General features: G+C 33.0%; 1 long non-coding RNA gene across 6 annotated transcripts; it reads right to left on the bottom strand.

Annotated features, from left to right (window-relative positions):
* Nucleotides 1–2,374: 2,374 nt before the first annotated feature.
* Nucleotides 2,375–6,379, bottom strand: LOC107897651 (uncharacterized). 6 transcript variants are annotated; one of them, XR_001684237.2, is made up of 6 exons: nt 5,978–6,379; nt 5,534–5,789; nt 4,397–4,633; nt 3,497–3,599; nt 3,276–3,356; nt 2,375–2,748 (listed from the first exon to the last, which is right to left on the bottom strand). It is a non-coding gene; the product is annotated as an uncharacterized lncRNA (long non-coding RNA). The 6 variants fall into 6 exon arrangements; XR_001684240.2 differs by having other exon boundaries at nt 4,407–4,633; XR_001684236.2 differs by having other exon boundaries at nt 3,276–3,599.
* Nucleotides 6,380–16,157: the final 9,778 nt, after the last annotated feature.

Raw genomic sequence — 16,157 nt, 5'->3', positions numbered from 1 at the left:
TTGAGGAGTATTTATAATGGGAAAATTAGAAAGAGTTGCTTGTACGTAAATTTAGTGTTGAAGAGAAACAGAAATGGTTTTGCTTTTACTCTGCGTAAGCTTTGCCCATCTCGCTGCTTTAAGCTTGGTGTTTCACAATTTTTTATTCGCATTTCTCTCCACCATTCAAAAATACAAATAAGTTGACTTCCATATATATATATATAATAGTTGTAACTTGTGAGAATTTGGTTTACTGGCATGGAGACGATCCTAAGATTTTGAGGTGTCATATTTAAACTTTATTATATGTAAGTTTGATAATTATATTGAATTAATTAGATGTATTCTAATTTCTAAGTTGAATATTTTGGTGAATGTTGAGGGTGAGTATCTATTTTAGAGTGTCTCACTCTTTCAACAGAAGATTTATTGTTCTCAAGCTGTTTATGTTCGATTTTAACTCTTGAATTTTATCTTATTCTGAGAAGAGCCCAAAAAGGTTCACGAAGTTTAGGCAGAAGTGCTTAGATCCACCAAGCAAATGATTTTTATCATTTCGGCCTTGGTGGGGTTCCGACCCATGACCTTAAAGAGTCTTAGTGGGTAAGAGCACTACCACTTGGCTAACCATTGGGAACAATAGTTCTACTATACGAGGTCCAGGTCGACTTCCTAGAAGACGACACTTTAAAGATTTCTCTTAATAAAAGAGCCAGCATTTTTTATAACTTTTTGTATAGTTAGTAATTAAAAAAAAACTTAATTAAGTTAAACATTTGAAATTAGAAGTTATTATTTTTGTGGATGATGATTTTTTGTACTAAGTTGTGTTGAAGAATGATTTTTAAGGAAAGTGAGATGTACTTGGGTATAATTTTTCTCAGCTAAATAGAATTATTTTATTGAAAAAAATCTTTACAAAAAATCAAACCCGTAGACGAAGTACATCTATCAACGTCTTACCAATAAAGGAGAACATAAATCAGAAGTGCATAAGTTGCCTGCACGAAAACAAAACGACCAAATTGAACTCCCCACATAAACATTCATAAACTAAAAGGCAATAAAATTCCTGTTAACAGTCTAGTTTATGGAGTTTTCCTTCTTCATTATGCTGATTTGAACACCAAAAAAATACATTTCAGTACTCTCGTGTCACGTTGGTTTTACAAGAGTAATCCAAACCCATCTCACTTTTCTTAAAAATCATTCTTCTTCTCCGTCCATTGCAAAAAGTACATCAATAATAATATATTATCTTATAATAGAAACTAGTGCTATCATTTTATTGGAATTTTGAGTTCGACAATAGATATTTCTTTTTCGGTATAAGGGGCTACAGTGTAAGAGAGAAATGAAAAAGAAGATTTTGCAAGTCTCAGGTATCAATCAAATTCCAATCATGATTACGTCCATCTTTTGTTTGTTAATTTCATACCATTATGGGAAATTTCATTTCTAGCAACAAATTCGTTTTTGAACTCACTTGCGTAAACCCTAAAACATTTACTTTTTTTTTTCTTCACAAGCAGTGCTATGTTGCAAATAGTTATTACAATAGAAATTTATAAATTTAATATTTCTTAATCCAAATTCAGACTAAAGAGTAATTTTAACATCTAAATTTAAATCCGTAAAATTCAAATCAAATATCTGCATCTACAATTGTCATTCCTATAAGATGGTAAAAAAAAGTTTGGATTCTTGAAAAATGAGTTTTGAATGTTAGATACGATGTCTCAATTATAAAATGTCATTATTATAAAAAGCTTAAAACAGAAACTCTAATAAGCATTAGTCAACTTTGTGATTAAAGGATGCATGTAAACATCACAAGGGACAAAAGTTTGGTAACCAACAAATCAAACACTACAGGAGAACAAATTTTTAGCGGCTTTTTTTACCTTTAGTGGCGTTTTTAAGCGCCGCTAAAAGCACCGTAGAAAACGTCACTATATGTAACGCCGCTAAAGATCATGACCTTTAGCGGCGCCTTTTTCGCAAACGTCGCTAAAAGCCATGACCTTTAGCGGCACATTTTTCGTAAAAGCCATGACCTTTTAGTGGCGCTTTTTAGCAAACTTTGCTAAAGGCCATGGCTTTTAGCGGCACTTTTTCTAAAAATACCACTATATAACAAACCTTTAGCGACGCTTTTTTCACAAAAGCCACTAAAGAATATAAACTTTAAAAAAAATATTTTAATCAAATAATATTTATTTTCTATGATAAATATTATATTATGTTTTATTTTTGAAATTTGAACTTTAAACCATACACAATTTTTAAAAAATCATTTATATGTAACTCAATATAAATTATGTTCAAAGATCCGTTGTGTCACTAAAGAAAGAAAAATGATTTACACAAATAAATAGAAGACAAGAGAAAATGAAGGTTCTAATGAGCAAACTATTTTATAAGCAATCAGAAAGAATAGTACAGGAAATTCTTAGCATCCTACTTGAAGAAAGCATAGGAAAATATAAAGAGGATGAGAATGAGTAAAGAATAGTATAGGAGATTCTTAGTATCCTACTTGAAGAAAGCATTGGAAAATATAAAGAGGATGAGAATGAGTACAAGGAAGCATCTTTAAGTTGAACAATTCTTGATGTCAAGTTCCTTGCCTGTCTCAGGGAGAAAACACCTGCACACAACAAGGACATGATGTCCCTTTCTCTATTTGACTTAATCACCCATATTCTCTCATACCCTTTCTGCCAACAGCAATTGTTCAAGTTCTTCTCTTCTTCTCTCCAATTCCTGCATATAAATGTCCATGAGATTATGGTATTTGATGAGAAAATTAGCTCATAGCTGTGATACTTTCACAATATTGGCCAGAAATACCATACAAATCAACACCATATTGCAAAATCTTCAATATTCTTATCATGTTAAGGTGTTTATTTATAAATTTCTTAAGAGAAATGTTAACCAATGTCGTGTAATTAATGCATCACTTTTTTCTTGAATTTAGTTAAAGTAAGCAATGTATTAAATGTTAGAAAATATCCTTAAAATAAACTGTTCAAAACTCCAGAAAGGTTGTGGGTTCAATAACTTAACAACAATAACTTGTAACGCACGACAAGAATGGGTTCTTACAGTTCATTTGTCAACTTAAGAACACTTGATTATAATGTGGTAGGAGAGGTTTGAATATAAAAAAGACGCATTCAGAGTATGACTAGACCTCCAATTGATCAAACAAAAGAATACAAAAATAAGAAATCATCAAGGCAAGATGTAGACCAAAAGGCCAGCTTTGAACAACTCTCATAGCTTACCTCCAGATCTTGAACTGCTTGTTCCCTTGTAATTACCTTTTGCTGGCGAGAATGTTTGAGAAAGCCAATGCATAAGATTCCCTGACAAATTATTATCAGTACAATCAAGGAGTAAACATAAACTCAACTCAAAATCACAGTTCTGAAGCCTTTGCTCAATTCCACCCCAAACTATATTTTATCAAGACATGAAAGTGAATGATAAACCTCAAACATCTCACTCTTTATTTTTCTTGAAGTAAACATATCCAGCATCACATTAGACACATTTTCATATTTTGCCCTGGCAAGTTCAAATTTTCCCTCTTTGAAGAGTCAGTTACCCTGCAGACAAATGGTTAAATATTAAAGTTAATAGTCTTACAGCACAACAAAACAAAAGACTAAATAATTAATGTGCATCACCACAACAGCTTGCAATCATACACATGGAGACTGGTCTAATAACTTTTTTCGGATTGATGTCTCAGTTAGTTTTCAATCTAAACCGTTTCAAACAATATTAGCTAAAATAAAATTTTTATTATTGTATTAATGCAAAAATCTTACCATTTTTAAGATATTAAACTTTTCCATTAGAAAAGTTTATTTCTAAAAAATGTACTTTCAACAGGATAAATGCAAACCGATAGTAATGGATCTATATGATTTTCGGAACATAATCAATTAATAAAAGTAACATTTTAATAATAATAACCATAATTAAAATCAATTTAATAAACTGCCATACAAGTAAAAATTCATATGCAAGGAATCAAAATATCAGTCACTAAGCCAATAATTTAATTACAACATTAAGATAATTTAAAACGTAACAATTACAAACTAAATTTTTAGATGTTCATTGTTTAAAACGTAAGGACCACCGTTGAAAGCCATGCAAAAATCTACAATTTTATATCTATATATATATATATATATATACACGTGAACACTATAAATCATGCCAACCATTAACAAAGCCATGCAAATATTTATATTTATATATTTATATTTATACATTCACATGCACATAACTAAATACGACATCATGCAAATATATTTATGTACAGAATATTGATATATTATCTCATTAATTTTAAAATAAACAACACCAAAAGACCAAGCTTTACACTACTCACACGAACTAACATTGGTTTCACGAATCCTCAAAGCACTATTCCCTCTGGACTTTCTACTATTTAACAGTAACCTGCAACCTGCTTTGTCTTTATTTGGTTGTGGCTTCTATGCAGATTAGACGAGAGGCTTCAATGGATGGTATAAAAGAGATGATGATAGAGCACACACACCCAGGCCACCACTCTGTCAACTAAGTTGTTTAAGGGCTAATTCCAATATTTGTCCCCAATTAATTGCTGAAGTTTCAATTTAATCCATAAATCAAAATCAAAATTCAATTAGTCTTAAAATTAAACTAAAAAAATAAAATAAGTTCATAATACACAAAAATCACTAAAATGTATGGGAAGAGATTAAGTCAAAAGATAAAAGTGACAAGAATTTGAAGTGAACAATGAAGGTTATGCACATGCTCAAAGGAAAAGTTATGAGCACTTGAAGGTGATGAGTCAAGATAAGATAGCCAATTAAAGGTACAAAAGTTAACCCAAGTTGAGTGACAAGTCAAGTTCATTGAAATTGCTAAGGTCAGTTATAACTATCAAGTGAAAATGATTGATGTGGTACATTAAAATGATATGTTAGTGATATATATGGTATGGAAGACATTAGAAGATGAGAAACTTAAGATTCGTGCTAAGGTTAAGAATAGTAGAAGGAAGTTTATAGATATTTGATGAATCAAAGTTACATATGAAGTCGTGAAGAAAAGGACATCTTGTGCAATGTGAAAGATAAAGAGGGAAATTGAATTAAGGTTCAACATTTAAGTGAAGCAAATTAGGGATATAATAACAAATCCTGCTTCGAGAGTTAGAAAAGATGTCCAGTGATTTCTGTGTTTTTCTTTTAATGAGATAAGAGGTATTAATCGAAATGTATGGGCAAGAAAATGAAGAATTTGGAAACAAGTGAACTCTTTCAATAGAAGAATTTTAGGAACATTATCGACTATATAATGATTTCTATAGCCATTTTATATAATCGATAATAAAAAATTTCAGGACAATTTTTTTTCTCAATCCCATATTATAGAAGCTAACAAACATTACTCTTAACACCATAAATAGATACAATCAGCAGGTTATTAGTAAATAATGAACACTATTAACAGCAAAAATAATGGAGAAAAATACCTGCACTTGTTAACGAAAATAGCAAGGCCACTAGTTCCAATTCCAAACCCATCGCAGCAAACGAGAACAAGTTTCTTAAACCCTAAAAATGTTCTCCAACACGTTCTCCAGAACCTGGTCCGAGTACGTCGACTGGAACTCCGGGTGACCCGAGCCAGATCCCATGGCGTTACAGTTCCGTGCCTTGTTGGAAACGAACTCAAGATCCGACGGAAGAAATTGCTGCCTCTCGTTGTCCTTAGACATTTGCTCCGTCCTGTTGTCTCACACAAAAAACAACAAAAGGAAGACAATAGAAGCCTAGAATTAAAAGAAACCCTTACAGAGAAGAAGTAAAAGGGAAAAAGAAATAACTACAAACTTTTATTTTGGAAAAAGAAATCCAATATATATGAAACGGAAACAAGAAAGGAGGAGATGAGATCGAGCCAGATCTGGGAATACCTTCAACGCCGCCGTCTAGTTCACTGCCATCTCTTCTATCTCAGAGTCTAACTGGAAACCAAATCAAGACTGCTGTTGGAGAGTTTCTTGATTGAAAAGAGCAACGGAGGGGTGAGATTGGGGGTGTTTTGAGGATACCGATTTTAGAGGAAAAATTAGGGGTTTCAGAGGGGGAAATTTTGGGGATAAAACCACGCCTTTTTTTCAAGTGAAATGATTTTTTTTGTGGCGTTTTTTACAAAAAATGCCGTTATTGTTAACTTTTGGTATATTTCGCTGCAATTTTCCTGCAAGTTGGCCTTGCAGGAATGGATATCTTATCTAAGGCTGCTCTCAACCAAGGCATGAGCAATTATGTACTCGTAGTCTACCGCCACGCCATTGCCACCCTTGTTATGGCTCCTTTTGTAGTCATTCTCGAAAAGTATTTATATCTATCCATAAAAAATCATTTTAATTTAAGTAAAACAACGTCGTTTTACTTTGTTAAAAGTTTTTTATTTTATCTGTTAAAAATTATTAGTTAAATAATTTTATAAAATATTTATTATTATTATTTTTTATAAATTAGTTTTTATAAATAAAAAAGTCAAGTACTCTGAAAATAAATATCATGTATTTTAATAAGAAAATAAATAATTAAATGGCTGTAATTAATTATTAAGTTAAAATTATCCAATGTAAGCAATCAATCTTTCACATATCAAATTTCTATTAAAGATTGAGACGTTAATCATGATTTTATATTATTTTTTTCGATCTAATCTCCATTTCATTAGAGATATTTCTTTCTAACTAAAATATAACTATTTTGCTAGAATTTGATGTGGAATGATTTTAGTTTTTGTATTTCATTTTTATTTGTTATAATCTGGTCCTATCCAAAATAGATAGTTACCTATCCATATCAATTGTTACTTCTTTTTATTTGTTTATCAATGTTTTTTTTAAATCTAATATTTAAATATATCAAATGGTTTAGATTAAATATTTTTAAATATAAAAGTATTAATTGATTGTAAAAAATTTCAAAAAATTTCATCATTTAACAAATCTTAAGTAAACCTTAAATTCTAAACCATTTAATATATATAAAGTTTATCTATTATCTCTTAAATAATTTAAACTATAATCATAATTTTAATATATATTAAAATTAATATTATCTTTCTTACAATTATATAAGAAATTATTTAATATATAAATTAAAAAACACTAATTAATCTAAACCCTAAATCTCTAACCCCTAACCCCTAACCCCTAAACCTTAAACAATAAAACATAAACCCTTAACACTTAACCCTTAACCCTTAACTCATAAACCTTAAACCCCAACCCTCTAAAACTTAAACCCTAACCATTAACCCATAAACCATAAACCATAATCCCTAAACCCATAATCCATAAACCATAATCCCTAAACCCATAATCCATAAACCTTAAAATAGTAACTCATAAACATTAAACCCTTAACCATATACCATAAACCCTAAACGATAATGATAATTAATTCAATATTTTAAAATTAATACTATCTCTTTTACAATTATATAAGAAAATATTTAACATATAAATTAAAAAACAATTAGTCATATAACAAAAATCTTTAAAATTATTTTAAATAATAGTATTTATTTTTTTCATTTTTTGTGGCTTTTTTAAAAAACGCCGCTAAAGATTAAGCATTAGCGGCGTCTTCTAAAAAGCGCCGCTAAAGGTGTACATATAGCGGCTTTTTTTAAAAACGCCGCTAATACTTGATCTTTAGCGGTGTTTTTAAAAAAGCGCCGCTAAAGCCACTAAAGGCTCAATATGTTGTGTTAATTTTTTGCGGCGTTTTTGCTAATACTTGATCTTTAGCGGTTTTTTAAAAAGCGCCGCTAAAGCCACTAAAGGCTCAATATGTTGTGTTAATTTTTTGCGGCGTTAAAGATCAAGAATTAGCGGCGTTTTCTAAAAAGCGCCGCTAATACTCAATCTTTAGGGCGTTTTTGAAAAGCGCCGCTAATGCTCGTTCTTTAGTGGCATTTTTCATTCAAACGCCACTAAAAACGCCGCTAAAAACTTGTTTTGCTGTAGTGAAATGAGCCAGATATGAAAGGTGTAAGGACATTTGATAACTATTATAGATTAATCATACCATTGACATGCAATTGTATAAGTCATTTTGTTTTGGACTTGTGACATGAAAGATTAGGTCATGTTCATTACAAACGCCTACAATGTTCGGTATGACATAATGCTATAAAGTGATTGCCAAAGCTAGGGGAGCTATTTCCAAAGAGTATAAAAGTGATTACCAAAGCTAGGGGAGCCACTCCCAAAGTGTATAGAAATTGCATCAAGGGAAAGCAAAAATGTAAGCCACATCCCCAATTGCAACTAATACAAATAGTTGGACTCTTAGATGTATTGCAACACATACTATTGAATGAAGTATCTGTACTTTATCAAATGAACATTATTTTAAATCAACAGAATGCCAATTTGGTATCGTTACCCATATAAGTATCGATACTTATTTTCCCAAGGAATGGTACTTATAAATGTATTGATAAAATTGACTTATTTTCAAATTTTAAAATTGGCAGAATGTCAAAACGGTATTGATACGTGTGTATTTTAACTTGATTTTGAAACATCAAAATTAAAGATGGTATTAGTACCTGACTTGAGTATCGATACCCCTGTTCAAACTTTGAAAAGTTTTTAATTTGGCCTTTATTCATGCTTGGGTCAACTTTGGACTTTTCATAAGCTCGATTGAGTTCCGATTTTACTTGTATGATGTGTCATGATGCATTACTATTAAGAACTGATGATTAGAATGAATTACTATTGAGATTTGACTGTTGAATGCTCTATTAATAGTAGTAGCATCTCGTAACTCGAGTTTGACAATTAGGTCAAGTGACGGGTGTTACATTTAGTGGTATTAGAACAATAGTTTAATCAATTTTAGGACTGAACGTAGCGTGTATCAAGTCTAGAGAAGACATGTCATGATAACCTATGATAGTGTGATGCTTCTAATTCGATTTGACTTTGTTTTCTTATAGTTATAAAGATGTTGGCCGAATCAAACCATGTCATCTCTGATGAAGTAGATAGTAATGTTCCGACTTCCAATCAGGGAGCAAGTCACAGTATCCTCGTTCCAAAAATGCCCGAAAATGAGGTAAGAAATTTCTTATTTGGGATGATTAAAAAATGGTTTACTGAATTTATGAGAACTAATTCAATAACTTTGCAACCTTCGCCCCGTAATGTGCCACATGTGGTACCCCCTCATCCTCAGAATATGGAAAGTGTATGATGACCTTTGATTGACTAAATTAGAAAGTGTATGGCTAAAGAGTTTAGACGAAAAATGAAAGATGATTCGACCAGGGTTGAATACTAGCTAGAAAACACACAGAGAGTCTTCGATGAAATAGCCTATTCACCTAATAATTGCTTGAGATGTGTCGTGTTTTTGTTAAAAGATGAAGAGTATTAGTGGTGATCTACATTAATAGCCATTGTACTAAGAGATAGAGTTAACTGGGACTTTTTCCAATCTGAATTTTGGAAGAAATACATCAATAGATTGTATCTAGAAAGGAAAAAAAGAATTTCTCGAGCTGAAGTAGGGAAATAGATTTGTGGCTAAGTAAGAGCGAAATTTGTCCTGCTTAGAAAATAAATCAATGAGATTGTACCAATGAAAATCAAGATGTGTATTTTGAATCTGGACTAAACGATGAAACTCGAATGTTGCGAGAGCTTTGGAGTTGAGAGAGTTTGTAGTGTTATTTAAATAGGCTCAGAAAATAGAAAATATTTGTAATAAGAAGAAAAAAATGAGCTTCGGGACTCCGATAAACGAAACATGTCTAGACTATTTTCAACTCATCTATCAAAGAAATCGAGAGAAACTTTTAGGTTCTTCACCATTTCATCAGGGTTTACGGGAAGAAATAAGTTGAGATCGAGTAACTCGAGATTTCAAACTACCCAGGTAGAAAGTGTTGGCAGTGTTCGCAATGTGGATAGACCTATATGTGAGAATTGTGGTAAGACTTAGGATATTGAGTGGCGAGTTAAAAGTGGGGCTTATTTTAGATGTGGTTTTACCAATTATTTCTTGAAAAACTGCCCAAGAAAGTCAAGCGTTGCTGGCAATCAAACTGTTGGACTGATGCCTGCTCCTTAAAGAGATAGAGGGTCGAGACAGAGTCGTAATATCAGAATGACAGGAGGTGAGACTAAGGATTTGATTGTTAGATCTGAGGCTTGAGCGCCAGCCAGAACCTATGCTATCCGAGCCCGGGAGGAAACTTCTGCCCTAGATGTCATTGCTGGTACTTTCTCTCTCTTTGATGTTACTATATATGCATTTATTGACCTTGGGTCAAAACATTCATATATTTGCACTGCTTTAGTAACTAAAAAGAACATATATCAGTAGAACCGACTGAATTTGACATTAGGATAATGAATCCTTTGAGTCAGATTGTCAGAGTTAATATGTTATGTATGAAGTGTCGACTAAGAATTCGGGGATCTGAATTTCTTGGCGACTTGATGTTATTACCATTCCACGAGTTTGAAGTTATTTTAGGTATGGACTAGTTGACTTTACATGATGCTGTGGTGAATTGTAGGCAGAAATGGATTGTTTTGAGATGTCAGAATGGTGAATTGGTTACAGTTGAGTCTAACAAAACCGATTGTGTTACCAATGTTATATTAGCGATTTCTACTCAAAAACTAGTTAGAAAAGGTTGTGTAGTGTTTTTAGCTTATATCTTAGATACGCGAATATCAAAATCAAAGATTGATCAACTATCGATGGTTAATAAATTTACCAATGTGTTTCTAGAGGAATTGTCTAGGTTGCCACCGAAATAGAAGGTTGAATTTGCTATTGAGTTAATACCTAGAATTACCTCAATCTGAATTGCTTTATATAGAATAGCTTTGATTGAGCTAAAAGAATTAAAAGCACAATTGTAAATGTTGACTGACAGATGATTCATACAATCGAGAATGTCACCTTGGGGTGCACTAGTCCTATTTGTGAAAAAAGAAAGATGGGTCGATGAGGCTATTTATCGACTACAGGCAGCTAAACAAAGTCACTATAAAGAATAAGTATCCATTACCTGATATTGATGATTTATTCGACTAGTTGAAAGGAGTTACTGTATTTTTAAAAATTGATCTTCGATCTGGTTATTATTAGATACAACTTAAAGAGCTTGATGTATTGAAAACTACATCCATAACTCGTTACGGTCATTATGAATTTCTTGTGATACCTTTTGGTTTGAAAAATATTTTGACTGCATTTATGGACTTAATGAATAGGATATTTCAGCCATATTAAGATAGATTTGTTTTCATATTTATGAACTTAATGAATAGGATATTTCAAACATATTAAGATATATTTGTTTTCATAATTATCGACGATATTCTGATTTATTCGAGGAATGAAACTGAGCATGCTCACCATCTAAGAATTGTATTCTAGACTTTTGCGAGATAAATAGTTATACGCGAAGTTTAGTAAATGTAAACTCTAGCTCCGAGAGGTTGAATTTCTATGGTATCAGAGTTGATCTGAACAAAATCTCTACAATTGTGAATTGGAAGCCTTCAAGGAATGTTTCTATATTGTGTAGTTTTCTGGGTTTACCCGGATATTATAGATGATTCATAAAAGGATCTTCAATGATTATTTTACCAATAACAAAGTTGTTACGGAAAATTGTTGGTTTCATCTAGTTAGGAAGGTGCCAACAGAGTTTTGATTGCTTGAAAACATTGTTGACAGCTCTAGTTCCGATTCAGCCTAAATTTGAGAAAGAATTCATCGTTTATAGTGATGCTTCATTAAACGGATTAGGTTTCATGTTGATTCAAGACAGTAAAGTAATAGTTTATGCCTCTTAATAGTTGAAACCACACGAGAAAAACTGTCTACAACATGATTTGGAATTAGCAACTATTGTGTTTAATTTAAAGATTTGGCAACATTACTTCTACGGTGAGAAGTACCACATCATTACCGATCACAAAAGCCTAAAATACTTGATGAAATAGAAAGAGTTGAACCTGAGACAATGTAGATGGCTTGAACTATTGAAAGATTATGATATGGTCTGTAACGCCCCAAAAATTGGGCCTAGAAGAGTTGGACTTTGAGTCTGGGATTTGGATAGAAGAAAACCTGAATATTGAGAAGTTTTAAATATTACTAGTGTTTAAATATACATATATATATTGATAAAATATTTATGTTATTGCTAATATTTTAATTTTTATGAAAATTATTATCATTATAATTATTAGATACAAATATATTTATAAAATTATTGTTGTTAACTTAGTGTTTAAATTAAATTATTATTAGAAAATTTTGCTGTATCTTTTTTTATTGATTTATGAAAATTATAATTATTATTATTAGGAAAATATATATATATTATCGTATTTGAAATTTTCATTATTATGGTTATTATTATTATTATTTTAGTTTTTAAATAAATTTAGAAGTATTTAAAGTGCGAGAAAAATTCGGTCCAAGACTCTAGCAAAAATTATTATTTTTGTTTCTTTAGGGGATCTGGGCATTAAGGTTTATTAATAAGTTGGGCTAAAATTGGACATGAGGAGGAGTCTAGCCTAGTGGTTAGGCGTGTTAAGCAGTAGGAAGGGAACAGAGGTTTGATTCCCTGCATGCGCAAATGTGGGTTTTTATTTTAGAAAAACCAAGGGCTGTCGCAACTAGGCCTTATTAATTATTCAGGCTAATTCATGTCAGTATGCTAGGAGGGCGGAAGAGGTGCCTGGGTTCAAGGCACGGTGTGCGCAATTTGGGTGTTTTTTTTAATATGCAGATCGCGGCTAGAATAAGGGTTAAGAGGAGTTGCGAGTATAATTTAACATAAAAAGGGCCTATGGTGCAGTGGCAGTAGGGTGCTAGGAGTTTCACAAGGGTACGGGTTCGAGTCCAAGCGAAGGTATGTTTTAATATTATATTTTTAAAATGAACGGGACTTAGCTTCTGCTCCTTTTTGCTGTACGCTTTATTCTAATCTTATCTTATTTCTTTTGCTCATATTCTTTTCTATTTTTCCCAAAAGCTGAACAATTCTCTCATTTTCTATTTTCTTTCCTTCTCTCATCTCTTCCCCTCTTCTCTTTTCTTTCTCCTCTTGCCAATTTTCATCCTATCTTTTTGCCGAACCTAAATCCTTCATATTCTTCTTCTTCTTTTCTCTCATAAATCCTCAACAAAACTGGTTAGCCGAGTTTCCATTGAAGCCAAACCTCGTATCTTTTCTTCCAAAACCAAAATCTTACTATTTTGAGGTACTGCAAAGGCTGAACCCTTGGTTGATTATTTTCCCTTCTTGTGCGGTGGTTGGATCTACAATCGATTGGGAGTAGTGTCATAACGATATAGGTAAACGCTCGAATCTTTCTTTCGTTATTCATGAATTAAGGTAAAAGCTGAAAAACCCCTATATGCAAAGGGTGTCTGTTGATTGTACTCAAAGGGTTTAGTGGTGATATTTGATTTGTTTTCCTATAATGTGGATTAAAGGCAATTGATCGAAGGCTTGGATAATTGGAACGATTGAATCTGGATCTAGTTCATATTTCGGCAAAGGTAAGAACACTAGTGCCTAAAGTGTTAATGGTCGATCTTTGGTAAGGAGTTTTGCAAATAAGTTGCTATGGATTCATAGTTAACGTATTAGTAATTGATTGTAGGTAGTTTGTGTGTGGAACTCGTCAGCGTTTCGTCGCAAACAGGTGTGTAACTGTCACCCTTTCTTAGCCTAGATCGGCAAAAGCCGAAAAGCCGAAATGCCAAAAAACCGGTATTTTGTAGATTTACGAGTGTGCAAATGCTCGTGAGGTAAATTGATTAATATTTTTGGTAAGCTACAGTGTTTGGACTGCAAAGTGCATGATTTCTGTGCCCTCGATATTTTTGGGCTTAATGGGCCAAAATTGGAATAATGGGCCAACGAGCCCAATTCGGTAAGAACCCTCGGTAAGTGATTCTGTTAGTACGTGAAAGGTAGGAATATGCATGAAAAACCCTAAAATAGATAAATTACTGAAATACCTTTAAAAGTGGAAAATTTACAGTTTTACCCCTAGGTGCAAAATGACCGTTATACCCCTAGGGTTAATTTTGACTGAAATGCATGATATTCTGATTATGTTTGTTGTATGCCATGACATGTATATCTGTTGCATGGGGTTGGGTTTTGTTATGGAGGAAGAACCCGTTCTGGTGGCTGTGCCACATATTCTGATATAAGCAGCTTTCCTGCGGATTATAGTTAGTGCCGCAACTAGTGCTAACACTGTAAGTGTAGGGATGGCGTGGGTGATTTATTCCCCACAGGAAGTGTAGGGATGGACGGAGGCAAGTGCAGGGTTGGATGGGTATATCATGCATTAATCATATGAGACTGTATTGAAATGGGCCCAACTGTGTTAATATGGGCAAGGCCCAATATATCTCGACTTGTAATAGGGCTACGACCCAGATTGATACCGATATGGGCTAGGCCCAGTATACTCTGTTACTGTAAGGGGCTATGGCCCAAATTAATATTGATATGGGCTAAGACCCAGTTAACACTAAATTCTGAATAGGGCTTAGGCCCAGTAAAGCTTGGACTGATTTGGGCTCTAGTTGGGATACTTTACACACTGAGTTTCCAAACTCACCCCCTTTCTTAACCTTGCAGGTGAGCCTTGATGTGGGGGCTTGGAGCCGGAGGGGATTCAGAGTGGCCATGGTGATCGCTTTTGGGCTTTTGAAATAAGTGATTGGTTTTCTTAAGTTTACCTTATTTATTATTTATTTTTGGGTTGTAATAAGGCCGTTTTAACTTTATTTTCTTCTCTTTTCTGGGATTATTTTATTTTAGTAACTTTAAACTAGCTGATAATAATTCAAATGGGCTAAACTTAGGGCGCGTTTTCAAAATGATACTCGTTTTCAAAAAACACAACATCACGATTAATTGGTTTATCAAAGATATCCACTTAAATAAATTTCAACTCGTTATAACCAAGTGTGGCAATGGTTGTGGGCATGTCTAGGATTTGATCCAATCGAAGAGCTTGGTACTTAAGCAGCCTTCATGGTTTACCTCCTCTGTTATGGATACCTACCTGGTGCCCAGCTTCCATTCACTTTGTTAGCTTAACAAAAGTCGGTTTTTAAAACACTAAAAACGAAACATGGATTTTAAATTTCAATGTGGCACGTCGAATTCGGCCATAACGTCTGGGCCAGGTTTGGGGTGTTACATGGTCATTGATTATTACATGGGTAAAGCTAATGTGGTAGTTGATGCTTTAAAATGAAAATCTTTATTTGCGTTGAGAGCTACGAATCCCAATTGCCTATGAAACGTAATGGTTCTATTCTAAACAAGTTGAGGGCTAAACTGTTATTCCTGTAGAGAATTTGGGAGTTACGAAAATATGATTCAGAGATACAAGCAAAACGAGTACTGGTTGAAAATGCACAGACAACCGAGTTTAGTATTAGTGATGATGGCAACTTGTATTTTCGCAATTGGTTGTGTGTACCAAATGATTCTGAGCTAAAATGGGACATACACGAGGTTGATATCCTAGAATATAGAGTTATCTACAATACTTTTTAGCTTATAACACATGCAAATTCTGAGTGGTCGATAGCAATTTTTGTAGTTTTACATAAAATTTTGTTTCATTAAGTAACTGTATAAAAATTTGTCATATTAACTAATTATTATGTTGAACTCATGATCTATCATATTTGAAGGAATGGATATAATGGAAAGTAGTAGAAGTTCACATTTCGCAGCATCTACGAACAGATTGGGCATTGGAACTCTATATATTTGGACACCCAAGTCAGCCTTGTTGGGCTTAAGAACTTGTCCCAATCCAATGCTAGAGGAGCATATCAGATTAGGATGTCTAACAGAAGCCCAAATCGTATGCCCAAGAAGAGAATAGGAAAAATCAAAGGATGAAGGACTTAGTCTTCCACCTCCTCAACCACATGCCATAAATTAAGGAGCCAACTTACTAGCCTTGAGAAGATCATGCGGATGCCACCTAGATGGAGAAAATCAAGGGGAGTTGACGCCAAAATAGTAAAGGAAGA

This window comes from Gossypium hirsutum, chromosome A10 (genome assembly GCF_007990345.1).
Source record: "Gossypium hirsutum isolate 1008001.06 chromosome A10, Gossypium_hirsutum_v2.1, whole genome shotgun sequence".
Classification (NCBI taxonomy): domain Eukaryota; kingdom Viridiplantae; phylum Streptophyta; class Magnoliopsida; order Malvales; family Malvaceae; genus Gossypium; species Gossypium hirsutum.
Note: the sequence above shows the minus strand (reverse complement) of the source record. Positions and strands in the feature narration are given on the sequence as shown.